Genomic DNA, 16,643 nt, shown 5'->3' with positions numbered 1-16,643 from the left:
ACTTTCAGATTCGTGCGTTCTTTACAAATCTTTATGTCATCTTATAGATGCTGCTACTACGTGCTATTCGGAAATGCTCCAAATATCTACTCTACTATACGAATCCGTTTCACTACTCATAGTTATCCGGATTAGTGTCAAAGCTTGCATTGACGTAACCCTTTACGACAAACTCTTTAACCACCTCCATAATCGAGAAAAATTCCTTAGTCCATTAGTTACTAAGGATAAATTTCGACCGCTGCTAGTGATTCAATCATGGATCACTCTCTGTACCTCTCAACATACTTTGAGTAAAGGCACACTTCAGGTGCGGTACACAGCATGGCATACTTTAGATTCTACGGCTAAGGCATAGAAGACGACCTTCGTCTATTCTCTTTATTCTTTCATGGTCGGGTTTTGAGTCTTACTCAAATTCACACCTCACAACGCAACCAAGAACTCCTTCTTTGCTGGTCTATTTTGAACTCTTTCAAAAACTTGTCAAGGCATGCATCTTGTTGAAACTTCTACTAAGCGCTTTCGATCTATCTCCATAGATCTTTGATGCTCAACGTTCAAGTAGCGTAATCCAGGTACTCCTTTGAAAACTTCTTTCAAACAACCTTGTATGCTTTACAGAAATTCTACATTACTTCTGATCCACAATATGTCAACCACATATACCTATCAGAAATTCTATAGTGCTCCCACTCACTTCTTTGGAAATACAAGTATCTCATAAACCTTGTACAAACCCAAAATCTTTGATCATCTCATCAAAGTGTATATTCCAACTCCGAGATGCTTGCACCAGTCCATTGAAGGATCACTGGAGCTTGCATACTTGCTAGTATCTTTAGGATCGACAAAACCTTCTGGTTGTATCACATACAATGTTTGCTCAAGGAAACCGTCGAGAAAACAATGTTTTGACATCCTACGTGCAATATTTCATAAATAATGCATCAACAACTAACATAATTCTAACAGACTTTTAGCATCGCTACGAGTGAGAAAGTCTCATCATAGTCAACTGTTTGATCTTATCGAAAACATCTTTGCGACAAGTCGAGCTTTTCTTAATAGTGACTTATCACCATCATCGTCTGTCTTCTTTTAAAGATCCATTTTTACTCAATAGTCCTATGACCATCAAGTAGTTCTACCAAAGTCTACACTTTGTTTTCACACATGGATCCTCTCTCGGATTTCATCGCTTTCTCCATAACTCGTAGGTTCACTGTTGCTCAACAACATGACCTCCAAGACAGGGTTACCGTACTAGTCTGCAGCAGTACGCGACCTTGTCGACCTACGAGGTTTGTAGTAACTTGATTCGAAGCTCAATGATCATCATCATCAGCTTCCACTTCAATTGGTGTAGGCGCCACATGAACAACTTCCTGCGCCCTGCTACACACTGGTTAAAGTGATGGTTCAATAACCTCATCAAGTTCTACTACCCTCCCACTCAATTCTTTCGAGAGAAACTTTTCCTCGAGAATGGATCCATTTCTAGAAACAAACACTTTGCTTTCGGATCTGAGATAGGAGATGTACCCAACTGTTTTGGATATCCTATGAAGATGCATTTATCCGCTTTGGGTTCGAGCTTATCAGACTGAAACTTTTTCACATAAGTGTCGAAACCCCAAACTTTCAAGAAATGACAGTTTAGATTTCTCTAAACCTCAGTCTATACTGTGTCATCTCAACGGAAATACGCGGTGCCCTATTTAAAGTGAGTGCGGTTGTCTCTAATGCATAACCCATAAACGATAGTGGTAATTCGATAAGAGACATCATAGTATTCACCATACCAAATAGTGCGTGGCTATGACGTTCAGACACATCATCACACTATGATGTTCCAGGTGGCATGAACTGCGAAACAATTTCCACATTGTCTTAACTGCGTACCAAAACTCGTAACTTAGATATTCATTTCTATGATCATATCGTAGACAGTTTATCCTCTTGTTACGACGAACTTCACTCTGAAACAGAATTGAACTTTTCAATATTTCAGACTTGTGATTCATTAAGTAAATACTCTAGTATCTACTCAAATCGTCAGTGAAGTAAGAACATAATGATATCCACTGCGTGCCTCAGCACCCATTGGACTGCATACATCAAAATGTATCACTTCCAACAAGTTACTATCTTATTTCATCTCAATGAAAACAAGGCCTTGCTCATGTGGTATGATTTGCATGTCACTGGTGATTCGAAATCATGTGAGTACAAAGATCCATCAGCATGGAGCCTCTTCATGCAATTTATACTAACATGACTCAAGCAGCAATGCCACAAGTAAGTGGTACTATCATCATCAACTCGTATCTTTTGGCACCAATATCATGAACATGTGTAACACTACGATCGAGATTCAATAAACCATTGAAGGTGATTATTCAAGAAAACAGAGTAACCATTATTCTCTTTAAATGAATAATCGTATTGCAATAAACATGATCCAATCATGTTCATGCTTAACGCAAGCACCAAATAACAATTATTTAGGTTTAATACCAATCCCGATGGTAGAGGGAGCGTGCGACGTTTGATCATATCAACCTTGGAAACACTTCCAACACGTATCGTGACCTCGCCTTTAGCTAGTCTCCGTTTATGCCGTAGCTTTCATTTCGTGTTACTAATCACTTAGCAACCGAACCGGTATCCAATACCCTCATGCTACTAGGAGTACTAGTAAAGTACACATCAACATCATGTATATCAAATATACTTCTTTCGACTTTTGTCAGCCTTCTTATCTACCAAGTATCTAGAGTTGCTCCGCCTCAGTGACTGTTCCCCTCATTACAGAAGCACTTAGTCTCGGGTTTGGGTTTAATCTTGGGTCTCTTCATTAGTGCAGCAACTGTTTTGCCGTTTCACGAAGTATCCCTTCTAGCCCTTGCCTTTCTTGAAACTTAGTGGTTTTACAAACCATCAACTATTGACGCTCCTTCTTGATTTCTACTTTCACAGTGTCAAACATCGCGAATCGCTCAAGGATCATTGTATCTATCCTTGATATGTTATAGTTCATCACGAAGCTCTCACAGCTTGGTGGCAGTGACTTTGGAGAACCATCACTATCTCATCTGGAAGATTAACTCCCACTTGATTCAAGTGATTGTCGTACTCAGACAATCTGAGCACATGCTCAACGATTGAGCTTTTCTCCTTTACTTTGTTAACAAAGAATCTTGTTGGAGGTCTCGTACCTCTTAACAAGGGCACAAGCATGAAATCACAATTTCATCTCTTTAGAACATCACTTATGTTCCGTAACGTTTTAAAACGTTTTCGGCGCCTTGCTTCTAAGCCATTTAAGTATTTTGCACTGAACTATCGTGTAGTCATCAGAAACGTGTATGTCGGATGTTCACAGCATCCACAGACGACGCTCGAGGTGCAGCACACCGAGTGTTGCATTAAGGACATAAGCCTTCTGCGCAGCAACGAGGACAATCCTCGGTTTTACAAACTCAGTCTGCAAAGTTTGCTACTATCAACTTTCAACTAAATTTTCTCTAGGAACATATAAAAACAGTAGAGCTATAGCGCAAGCTACATCGTAATTCGCAAAGACCATTAGACTATGTTCATGACAATTAGTTCAATTAATCATATTACTTAAGAACTCCCACCCAAAAAGTACATCTCTCTAGTCATTTGAGTGGTACATGATCCAAATCCACTATCTCAAGTCCGATCATCAGGTGAGTCGAGAATAGTTTCAGTGGTAAGCATCTCTATGCTAATCATATCAACTATACGATTCATGCTCGACCTTTCGGTCTCATGTGTTCCGAGGCCATGTCTGCACATGCTAGGCTCGTCAAGCTTAACCCTTGTGTTCCGCGTGCGCAACTGTTTTGCGCCCGTTGTATGTGAACGTTGAGTCTATCACACCCGATCATCACGTGGTGTCTCGAAACGACGAACTGTAGCAACGGTGCACAGTCGGGGAGAACACAATTTCGTCTTGAAATTTTAGTGAGAGATCACCTCATAATGCTACCGTCGTTGTAAGCAAAATAAGGTGCATAAAAGGATTAACATCACATGCAATTCATAAGTGACATGATATGGCCATCATCACGTGCTTCTTGATCTCCATCACCAAAGCACCGGCACGATCTTCTTGTCACCGGCGTCACACCATGATCTCCATCATCATGATCTCCATCAACGTGTCGCCATCGGGGTTGTCGTGCTACTCATGCTATTACTACTAAAGCTACGTCCTAGCAAAATAGTAAACGCATCTGCAAGCACAAACGTTAGTTATAAAGACAACCCTATGGCTCCTGCCGGTTGCCGTACCATCGACGTGCAAGTCGATATTAACTATTACAACATGATCATCTCATACATCCAATATATCACATCACATCGTTGGCCATATCACATCACAAGCATATCCTGCAAAAACAAGTTAGACGTCCTCTAATTTTGTTGTTGCATGTTTTACGTGGTCACCATGGGTATCTAGTAGGATCGCATCTTACTTACGCAAACACCACAACGGGGATATATGAATTGCTATTTAACCTCATCCAAAGACCTCCTCGGTCAATTCCGATTCAACTAAAGTTGGAGAAACTGACACCCGCCAGTCATCTTTGAGCAACGGAGTTACTCGTAGCGATGAAACCAGTCTCTCGTAAGCGTACGAGTAATGTCGGTCCGAGCCGCTTCGATCCAACAATACCGCGGAATCAAGAAAAGACTAAGGAGGGCAGCAAAACGCACATCACCGCCCACAAAAACTTTTGTGTTCTACTCGAGAAGACATCTACGCATGAACCTAGCTCATGATGCCACTGTTGGGGAACGTCGCATGGGAAACAAAAATTTTCCTACGCGCACGAAGACCTATCATGGTGATGTCCATCTACGAGAGGGGATGAGTGATCTACGTACCCTTGTAGATCGTACAGCAGAAGCGTTAGTGAACGCGGTTGATGTAGTGGAACGTCCTCACGTCCCTCGATCCGCCCCGCGGACAATCCCGCGATCAGTCCCACGATCTAGTACCGAACGGACGGCACCTCCGCGTTCAGCACACGTACAGCTCGACGATGATCTCGGCCTTCTTGATCCAGCAAGAGAGACAAAGAGGTGGAAGAGTTCTCCGACAGCGTGACGGTGCTCCGGAGGTTGGTGATGACCTTGTCTCAGCAGGGCTCCGCCCGAGCTCCGCAGAAACGCGATCTAGAGGAAAAACCGTGGAGGTATGTGGTCGGGCTGCCGTGAAAAAGTCGTCTCAAATCAGCCCTAAAACCTCCGTATATATAGGTGGGAGGGAGGGGAGGAGGCAGCCTCAAAACCTAAAGGTTTGGTCGAAATTGGAGGTGGAGGAGTCCTACTCCAATCCTACTTGGAGTAGGATTCCACCTTCCCACTTGGAAACTCTTTCCACCTTGTGTTTTTTCCTTCTCAAACCTTATGGGCCTTAGTGGGAACTTATTCCAGCCCACTAGGGGCTGGTTTATCTCTTCCCGTAGCCCATGAGACCCCTTGGGGCGTGACACCCCTCCCGATGGTCCCCGGCACCCCTCCCGGCACTCCCGGTACACTACCGATGAGCCCGAAACTTTTCCGGTAATGCACGAAAACCTTCCGGTAACCAAATGAGGTCATCCTATATATCAATCTTCGTTTCCGGACCATTCCGGAAACCCTCGTGACGTCCGTGATCTCATCCGGGACTCCGAACAACATTCGGTAACCAACCATATAACTCAAATACGCATAAAACAACGTCGAACCTTAAGTGTGCAGACCCTGCGGGTTCGAGAACTATGTAGACATGACCCGAGAGACTCCTCGGTCAATATCCAATAGCGGGACCTGGATGCCCATATTGGATCCTACATATTCTACGAAGATCTTATCGTTTGAACCTCAGTGCCAAGGATTCATATAATCACGTATGTCATTCCCTTTGTCCTTCGGTATGTTACTTGCCCGAGATTCGATCGTCAGTATCCGCATACTTATTTCAATCTCGTTTACCGGCAAGTCTCTTTACTCGTTCCGTAATACAAGATCCCGCAACTTACACTAAGTCACATTGCTTGCAAGGCTTGTGTGTGATGTTGTATTACCGAGTGGGCCCCGAGATACCTCTCCGTCACACGGAGTGACAAATCCCAGTCTTGATCCATACTAACTCAACTAACACCTTCGGAGATACCTGTAGAGCATCTTTATAGTCACCCAGTTACGTTGCGACGTTTGATACACACAAAGCATTCCTCCGGTGTCAGTGAGTTATATGATCTCATGGTCATAGGAATAAATACTTGACACGCAGAAAACAGTAGCAACAAAATGACACGATCAACATGCTACGTCTATTAGTTTGGGTCTAGTCCATCACATGATTCTCCTAATGATGTGATCCCGTTATCAAGTGACAACACTTGCCTATGGCCAGGAAACATTGACCATCTTTGATCAACGAGCTAGTCAACTAGAGGCTTACTAGGGACAGTGTTTTGTCTATGTATCCACACAAGTATTGTGTTTCCAATCAATACAATTATAGCATGGATAATAAACGATTATCATGAACTAAGAAATATAATAATAACTAATTTATTATTGCCTCTAGGGCATATTTCCAACAATATTAGCAAACGTCAGGAAATGCCTATGAACTATTCACTTGTCATTGAACCATTTGATGTTTGGGGCTTTGATTATATGGGACCTTTTCCAAAATCCAATGGGTATACTCACATCTTAGTTGGTGTTGATTACGTCACTAAGTGGGTAGAAGCTATCCCCACTAGTAGTGCTGATCACAACACCTCTATCAAGATGATGAAAGAAGTTATCTTCCCTAGATATCTAATGACCGACGGTGGTTCACACTTCATTCATGGTGCTTTCCGTAAAACGCTCGCTAAGTACGATGTCAACCATAGAATTGCGTCTCGCTATCACCCTCAGTCGAGTGGTCAAGTAGAGCTAAGTAATAGAGAGATTAAACTGATTCTGCAAAAGACTGTCAACAGGTCTAGAAAGAATTGGTCTAAGAAGCTCGATGATACACTGTGGGCTTATAGAACTGCCTATAAGAATCCCATGGGCATGTCTCCGTACAAAATGGTGTATGGGAAAGCATGTCACTTACCTCTTGAGCTTGAGCGTAAAGCTTATTGGGCAATCAAAGAGCTCAACTTTGATTTCAAACTTGCCGGTGAGAAGAGGTTATTTGACATTAGCTCGCTTGATGAGTGGAGAACTCAGGCGTATGCGAATGCCAAGCTGTTCAAAGAGAAGGTTAAGAGGTGGCATGATAAGAGGATGCAAAAGCGTGAGTTCAATGTAGGTGATTATGTCTTGCTATATAACTCTCGTTTAAGATCCTTTGCAGGCAAGCTTCTCTCTAAATAGGAAGGTCCCTATGTTGTTGAGGAAGTATATCGTTCTGGTGCTATCAAGATCAACAACACGGAAGGTAATTGTCCGAGAGTGGTAAATGGGCAGAGAATCAAGCATTATATCTCAGGTACTCCCATAAATGTTGAAAGCAATATTATCAATACCATAACTCGGGAAGAATACCTAAGGGACATTTATCAGCCTGTTTCAGACTCCGAAAACGAAGAGGTATGTGATTCGGTAAGAAAACAGAGTCCAAAACTTTCCCAATAGGAAATTTTCTCTGTTTTGGAATATTTGAAACGAAAAACAGAGAGCTATGTGGCTGATTACCTTGCTAACCCCAAGGCTGATTACCTTGCTGATTCCTCGAAAAACAGAGCCGTAGATCAAGGAAATTTTCTCTGTTTTGGAATATTCTTGTTCGTGAGCCTTATAATAAAGAGTGTCTTAGTTGGAGGGCTTTGCCTCTTGCCATGATCAAAAGAGTGAGAATAGAAAAAAAGCATTAAAGATCATGTAATGATCTTATGGGAAGTGATGGTTTCACATATAAAAAGAATGAGGATTGGAACTTGTTGAGGGTAGGAAAACGTAGACCTTGGTCATTGTTGCAATTAATTGGAAGTGATAAGGAAGGAGATGTTCACATCTAAATATATCATCTCTCACACCATCTATGATTGTGAACACTCACTAAACTATTGCATGCCTAGAAGTAGAAGTTGGACAAGGAAGACAACATAATGAATTGTGCTTGCTTGGCTCCGAACAATGTTATATGATTAGAGATCCCTTAGCATGTGACGATTGCTTCCACCTCACATTAGCCAAAACTCCCGCACCAAGTAGAGATACTGCTTGTGCATCCATAAACCATCAACCCAGTTTTGCCATGAGTGTCCACCATACCTACCTATGGATTGAATAAGATCCCTCAAGTAAGTTGTCATCGGTGCAAGCAATAAAAATTGCTCTCTAATATGTATGATCTATTAGTGTGTGGAAAATAAGCTTTATACGAACCTGTGATGAGGACGACATAAAAGCGACAGACTGCATAATAAAGTTCTTTATCAAAGGGGGCAATATAAAGTGACGTTCCTCCACACTAAGAGGACACGCATCCAAACCTCAAAAGCGCATGACAACCTCTGCTTCCCTCTATGAAGGGCCTATCTTGTACCTTTACTTTTTGCCCTTGAAAGAGTCATGGTGATCTTCACCAATTCCTTATTTTGCCTTTGTCTTGGCTACCGACACATGCTTGGGAAAGCTATATATTCATATGTCAACTTAGAGGGAGGCATTCATGAATTATTATTGTTGACATTACCCTTGAGGTAAGCAGTTGGGAGGCAAAACTATAAGCCCCTATCTTTCTCAGTGTCCAGCTGAAACTTTGATCTCATGAGTACCACGTGAGTTGTAGCAATTGTAGAGAACGAAAGAATGATTGAGTATGTGGATTTGCTTTACAAGATCTTATTTGACTCTTTCTGATGTTGTGATAAATTGCAATTGCTTCAATGACCAAAGGCTATCGGTTGTTACTTCTCGGTAAGGTTCTTGATCCATGCTTTAATTTTTGAAGAAATTATCACTTTAGCATGAGAGATTATATGTTGGTATTGCTGTTCTGATCATGATCATGATGCATGCATGTTCGTATCTTGTTTTGTCGACACCTCTCTCCCTAAACATGTGGACATATTTATTGAGCTAGGTTTTCGCTTGAGGACAAGCGAGGTCTAAGCTTGGGGGAGTTGATACGTCCATTTTGCATCATGTTTTCATGTTGATATTTATCACTTCTTTGGCTGTTATTTCACTTCATGGTACAATTCGTATGCCTTTTCTCTCTTATTTTGCAAGGTTTACATGAAGAGGGAGAATACCGGCAACTGGAATTCTGGCCTGAAAGTGGAGCAAAGTTGAGATACCTATTCTGTGCAACTCCAAACGTCGTGAAAATCAACGGGGATTTTTTTTCCCAATTTATAAAAAATACTGGGCCGAAGAAGCGCCAGAGGGGCGTCAGGGGGTGGCCACAAGCCTGCACGGCACGGCCACCCCCAGGCCGCGCCATGGGGGTTTGTGGGCACCCTGCTGGCCCATTAGCCCCCCTATTTTGCTATATGGAGGGTATCATCCAGGAAAAAACAGAGAGGAGCTTTTTCGTGGTTTCGCCGCCGCCACGAGGCGGAACTTGAGCAGAACCAATCTAGAGCTCTGATAGGACGATCCTGCCGGGGAAACTTCTCTCCCGGAGGGGGAAATCGTCGCCATCATCATCACCAACACTCCTCTCATCGGAGGGGACTCATCTCCATCAACATCTTCATCAGCACCATCTCATCTCCAAACCCTAGTTCATCACTTGTAACCAATCTCCGTCTCGCGACTCCGATTGGTACTTGTAAGGTTGCTAGTAGTGTTGATTACTCTTTGTAGTTGATGCTAGTTGGATTATTTGGTGGAAGAGTTTATGTTCAGATCCTTGATGCTACTCATTACCTCTCTGATCATGAGTATGATTATGCTTTGTGAGTAGTTACTTTTGTTCCTGAGGACATGGGATAAGTCATGCTAATAATAGTCACGTGAATTTGGTATTCGTTCGGTATTTTGATATGTTGTATGTTGTTTTTCCTCTAGTGGTGTTACGTGAACGTCGACTACATAACACTTCACCATTATTTGGGCCTAGAGGAAGGCATTGGGAAGTAGTAAGTAGATGATGGGTTGCTAGAGTGACAGAAGCTTAAACCCTAGTTTATGTGTTGCTTCGTAAGGGGCTGATTTGGATCCACTAGTTTAATGCTACAGTTAGAATTTGTCGTAATTCTTCTTTCGTAGTTGCGGATGCTTGCGTGAGGGGTTAATCATAAGTGGGATGCTTGTCCAAGTAAGGGCAGTACCCAAGCGCCGGTCCACCCACATATCAAACTATCAAAGTAACGAACGTGAATCATATGAACATGATGAAACTAGCATGACAGAAATTCCCGTGTGTCCTCGGGAGCGTTTTTCCTCCTATAAGACTTTGTCCAGGCTTGTCCCTTGCTACAAAAGGGATTGGGCCACTTTGCTGCACCGCTGCTACTTTTGTTACTTGTTGCTTGCTACGAATCATCTCACCACACAATCACTTGTTACCGATAATGTGAGTGCTTGCAGATATTTCCTTGCTGAAAACCACTTGTGAGATCCTTCTGCTCCTCGTTGGGTTCGACATTCTTACTTATCGAAAGGACTACGATTGATCCCCTATACTTGTGGGTCATGAATCATCTCTTAAGAACTATCAACTTTTGTACCAGTGAGACTTAGTACAAACAACATATTCTCATCTTATGCGTGTTTACATTTTACGAAGCGAAACTAAGCTAAGAAAAAAACCATTGTGCACTAAAGCTTGATATCATTAACACATATGCTAGAGTGGAGCAGCAACATCTGGAAGGAATCTATTCAAGTTGGTTTTCTCTACCCCTTTGGATTGCTATGGTAATGGGGATGGTTAGGCCAGTCTCCTTTTTGGTGTTTTTAGTGGAAGTAAATCGGGAAAATTTAAGCCTAAAAGGGTTATAAGACAGGGAGATCCATTCTCACCCTATATTTTCTTGCTAGGAGGAGAAGGGATTTGTGCCTTTAAAATCAAGATCATAGTGGTCATGCCTTGCTGGTATCAAGGTAGCTTCATCAGCACCCACAATGAACCGCCTATTATTCAAAGGACAACCTACTATTCTTAAGTCAAATGTTTAGGCTGAGGAAAAAGTGTCACACATATTAAATACCTATTGTCACGCGTCAGGACAAGGAGTTAATCGAGATAGATCACCAATATTTTTCAGCAAGGGCTGTCACCAGAACACTTGTGATGTGCTAAATGGTATGTTACATGTTCCAAATGAGTCCTTGAGTGAATAATATCTCGGTATGCCAACAGAGGTGTCCATTAAAAAACTTTTAAGTATTTGAATGACCATGTTTGGGTGAAGATCCAAGGTTTGATGGGAAAGCTATGTTCAGTAGGAGACAGGGGTGTGCTTATAAAAGTTGTAGTTCAAGCCATCCCAGTTTATTCCATGGCATATTTCAGACTCCCACAAACCTGCACAAGCACATAATTCTCTTATGAGGAAAGTTTTGTGTGGGAGTAAACAAGGGAAAATGAAGGCTTCTTGGGTGTATCAGGCTATCGCGAGACCAATTTGTTTTGGAGGTATGGGCTTCTGAGATCTCAAACTTTTAATCTTGCTTTGCTTGCACGACAAGCTTCGATGATACTCAAAAAACTCGATAAACTCAACCCAAGGATTTTAAAAGAAGTATAATTTTCTAATGGAACTATCCTCGAAGGCGAGCTGAAGAATAATCCTTCTCAAATCTAGAGAGCTATATTGGATGGCGAGGGAGGTTATGGTGCATGGCTTGATGTGCAGGATTGGTAATGGACATGATACTAGCATTTGGTCTTATAACTGGATTCCAAGGGATCATATGTAATATAGAAGGTTGTTTCTAAAATAAATAGAGGGTGTAGAGGGACAAAATAAACTAAGGGAGTGGAGGTAATGTAGGAGTTGTTTCCAAGTGGCTGAAGTAGTGATTTAAAATGTCTTATACTCCTTTCGTCCAAAAATATTTATCACGAAAATAGATAAAAATAAATATATCTTAAATTAGAATACATCTACATACATTTATTTCTACAATAAGTAATTCCGTGCGAAGGGAGTATTCTATACCTACTAATAAAATAAATAGATATTCTTAGTCCGTCATGTTATTTTATAAAAAAAACCCTAATGTTTTTTACATTAAACCCGTAGTACATATCAAATATTTTTTTAAATGCTCATATCTTCTAAACCGTAGCTCCAAATTTAATATGTTATATATGGATTTTGATTAGAAAAATATATAGAATCTGAATATGATGTTATTTTACCTGTTAACCATTTTGAAAATATTATCTAGGATACAATCTTAATCAATATGCATTACCCGTCTTTCTTTCATACCGATACTGATTTGAATTGTGGATGAATATCTCAGCAAAATCAGGATTAGAGGCAAAATTGAAGATCACGTGACCGTTTCTCTGTACGCATTAAATCTACATGCAAGATATATTTAAATAAAAAACATGTGAAATGTTGAACTGCATTTTTGTAGGCTAAGATCATCTTTGTTTGGGTGGTACCTACAAATACTTAAATTATAGACCTTTTTGTAAATTAAGAGTATGTTGTATTCTTTTCTCCCGTTGCAACGCACGGTACAAATTTGAATTGTGGATGAACATCTCAGCAAAATCAGGATTGGAGACGAAATTAAAGATCACTTGACAATTTCTTTGTACATATATTAAATCTATATATTTAGATAGAAGACCCGTGGAATCTTGAACTGCGTTTTTGTAGGCAAAGATCACGTTTGTTTGGATCATAGCTACAAATACTCAATTATAGACTACTTTTTGTAAATTAAGGGTCTGTAGTATTCTTTTTTCCCGTTGCAATGCACGGGTCCTTTTGCTAGTAGCTTACAAAGGGAGTAGCAAGTACTCCCTCCATCCGGAAATACTTGTCCTAAAAGTAGATGTATCTAGACTTACTTTAGTTATAGATACATCCATTTTTTACATTTTTAGGACAACTGCCGAACCCAAAGGATTTGACGCTTGGATCAATGCCGATGGACGCCAACTGCCGAACCTGTAGTTGGAAGACATCCGCGGTTAGTAGCAGGTCGACCCGTAGTTGAGGAATTCTGAGTTCTAAACTGAATGGATCCTTTATTGAATTGGAAATTGGAAATGGTTGATCTGCGCGTGGTCACGCTGCTGCCTACTGCCTCAAATAACAAGTAAACTTAATAAGTTGGTCATTTCAATAGCGGGGATAGCTCAGTTGGGAGAGCGTCAGACTGAAGATCTGAAGGTCGCGTGTTCGATCCACGCTCACCGCATAATTTCTTTTTGGAATTTCTCGACCCAGCATTTTTACCATTTAAAAAACGGCAATTTTGTGCATGTAAAAATAACTCAGCCAGCCCAGAACAGCAACAAGCTGGGCTTTCTACGCACTAAACTAGGGCCTGGGACAAAGTCCAGTGGACTTCTGTCGAAAAAAAAAACATTGCAACTGCCAACTGCCGTCCACACGGCGATCAAAACACATCCATTCGCGGTGGCATCTCAAGAAACCGCCACTTTTCCTGCGTGAACACCCACCGTAACAAGCATACTTTCGCACTCATCATCGATCCATAACCGGCCAATCAGGGCACATGGACGGAGAAGGCCGCCTTCCGCGGCGACGGCCGTGCCGGTGGTGGCACCTACGTCGCCGTCCTCCACCACAGCGTCGGCGTTACGCCGAAGCCGTCCCCCGAAGCCTGCGCGCTGCATTGCCGGCGCCAGCCCGCGCGAACGGGTACGGAGGTCATAACCTGTGGAGGCCCGTGGCGGCGCCGCGCGTAGAGCTCGTCCCCGTCCTTGTCCGTCCCCGGCAGCGGCGTCTCGTTCTGAGCATGGCATGCGTGGCGGTTAAACTCCTTGGCCTTCTCATCGGCGCGCTAGGTACGTCGGCACTGTGAGATCAGATGACTCCATGGCTACAGTCTGAATCGGCAGACGTGGTACTCCGTGGCACTGCCTAACAGTCAGTGAGGTGCGTATGGCTGCAGCATTTCTGGTAGAAGTAGTTGTTGCTGGCCGTGTCTCTGGGACTAGTGTCTGTTCTACCGTCTTCGGTCTGCCAACTGGATAGTTTTCTTCTGTTTCCTCTGCACATTTAGTTAGAACGAATGAAGGAGTGCCGGCGTGCCAATCTTTGATCAGATAATAACGAAATGGCGAGCGTCTCTATAATATCTGTATATCATCCGGTGGGGCGTAGTGTTGAATACTGCAGTATCTGCAAGAAAAAAGATGACCCATGTTTTTACAGGTGTTCTGTTTTGATTGGTACGTAGTTTACTTGTAAAAGACTTCTGCTTGGTCATGGGTATTCGCACTTCACTCTTTAAATATGTTTCCGAAACTGGAAACCAATGTGTAGGTGTTTCATAACTGGCGGAAGTTCCAAAATTTTGAAAGATGACCTCTTAGAAATACTCCCTCCGTTCCAAAATAACTGTCTTAACTTTATACTAGATCTAGTACAAAATTGTACTAAGCTTAAGACACTTATTTTGGGACGAAGGGAGTATTAGCTATCAGAAACACCCATAATTGATAATGGATAATGTGGTACCCGCGAAAAACATGGATAATGGATTCCACAATAAAAAAGAACCAACATATGACAATTTCTCTTCTTCGAATCTTCCAAAATATTCAATGACAGCTTTAGACTAATCTGAACATAAAGTTCCAACAAGTTTGTTTGCAAATTATATCTGATGTAGGATGGCAATGGGTAAAAAACCCTATTAAAGTAAGAGTATGGGCCAACAAAATATCCATGGGGTAATTGGAAATTTTGAAACCTATGGAATATAGTGGGTACGGGTATGCTTTAGTATAACCCATACCCATGTACCCATGTATTCATATATAATTTTAAAAATATGCCTTAAATATTATTTATTCACATATTAAACATATTATATGCATATAAATCCCACAGCAAGCCCACATTCGGAATGTGTTGCTATTTACGAGTATGTGTTGTTGTTCATATATTATTATTATAAGTTCTTGTTTACGACTACGTAATACTGGAATTGATGTGTTGCACATCTGTGTAATTTTACCCGTAGGTATTCATTTACCCTGATGGGTGATGGATATGAAAAAAATTGTATCCGTCGACGAATATAGGTACGTGTGATCGGTAAGGTTTGAGGCGACCGATAAGGGTATAGAGTGGCTCCATCCGTATCCAAACCCGACGGATGCCATCACTAATTTGATGTATGTTTATTAACCTTTTTTCTTGTTTTCTTTGTTTTTCACCTGTATATCTGTTTTGTTTTGTTTATTTTCCTTTCTTTTGAAACTTCTTTGTGCTATTTAGTTGAAAATCAATAAAAAATACACAGCAAATTCCTGTTGTTTCCCAAAAAAATGTCTATTTGCAAATCCAAACCTCCTGAGAGCCACAATACAACTTTCCAATTCACACTTCTCTTGATCTGATATCCTTCATTACTGCGCCTCTGTTGTCTTTAGCTGAATTAGCTGGAGGCTTCATTTTTGTATATGCTCATCACCATTTTTCATGATAAATTAGTTAATTGTTCTTGCACCACAAAGGGCATACACATTGTAGTAGTTCAACGCCAACCATGTCTCATGTATCATTTAGAATCGTCACGCACATGCAACATTGTCGACTTCTTTTATCATTAAATCACTCTATCACCAACTATCTCCGCCTAGCCTCTTGTGTCAATGCGCATCCAGCTTGTGATCCCCCTTTTCATCTCCACTCACTCACATTCTCAATTTGAAACACATAACGCACAATTGTGCCATATTGCACACCAGGCTTGTTTTAGCAAGGCTCACCAAGGGTTTTCGCCCCCCCCCCCCCCCCCCGCTTCCCTCACTGCTTCACTCTCAAACTGATGGAGGAAAACGAGCCCTAAATGTAAATTAACAAGATACGTACGTATGTATATTTCCTTTATTTGGTAACCAAATATCATAACTTTCGTCTATTATCATCTGTATACACCCACCTTGTCTTTCTAAAGTTGCACCACCATCTAAAGGTAGCATATTAATTTTATAATTGTGGTTATGCAAGAGAGTAGCAAAGAAATGTGGAACTTCTACAATCATAGTAAGATGCTAAATTTGTAGGGCATGGGGATGGTGGACAGTGTTTCGCTATATTCCTGAAATTAATGTAGTGAACTTGCATGGATGTACAAAAATGCACTTTGAGATTGAGCGGGAGAAAGAAATACAACAACCAATCACTGAAGTGCAACTCAAATAACCAACGAGATGACAGTTTTGGCTGGAGCAACCAAACCTTCAAGCATGCAAGGAGGGAGAGCTCCGAATGAAAACCGAAGCCGCAGACCAAACCATTAAATTACTAATTAGCGAGTACTCCTTTCAAAGATCACTCCAACCCCTAGGTCGTGACGAGTGGCGCACTGCATGCGTACCACTTGTCCTAACCTGAAAGTTTTCCCTTTTTTACGTAGATTTATTTTTTCAAAACGTTTTATCTCCTAAACTGTGCGTTCAAATCTCGAAACGTTTTCATCAT

The 16,643-nt window shown here is 41.5% G+C and overlaps 1 non-coding gene across 1 annotated transcript; it reads left to right on the top strand.

Moving 5' to 3' along the window:
- The first annotated feature begins 13,307 nt into the window (after nucleotides 1–13,307).
- On the top strand, nucleotides 13,308–13,380 carry TRNAF-GAA. The gene has a single exon. It is a non-coding gene; the product is annotated as a tRNA-Phe (tRNA).
- The last annotated feature ends 3,263 nt before the right edge of the window (nucleotides 13,381–16,643 follow it).

The sequence above is a fragment of the Hordeum vulgare genome, chromosome 4H (assembly GCF_904849725.1).
Source record: "Hordeum vulgare subsp. vulgare chromosome 4H, MorexV3_pseudomolecules_assembly, whole genome shotgun sequence".
In the NCBI taxonomy this organism is placed as follows: Eukaryota; Viridiplantae; Streptophyta; class Magnoliopsida; order Poales; family Poaceae; genus Hordeum; species Hordeum vulgare.
This window is presented reverse-complemented; position numbering and strand designations above follow the sequence as displayed.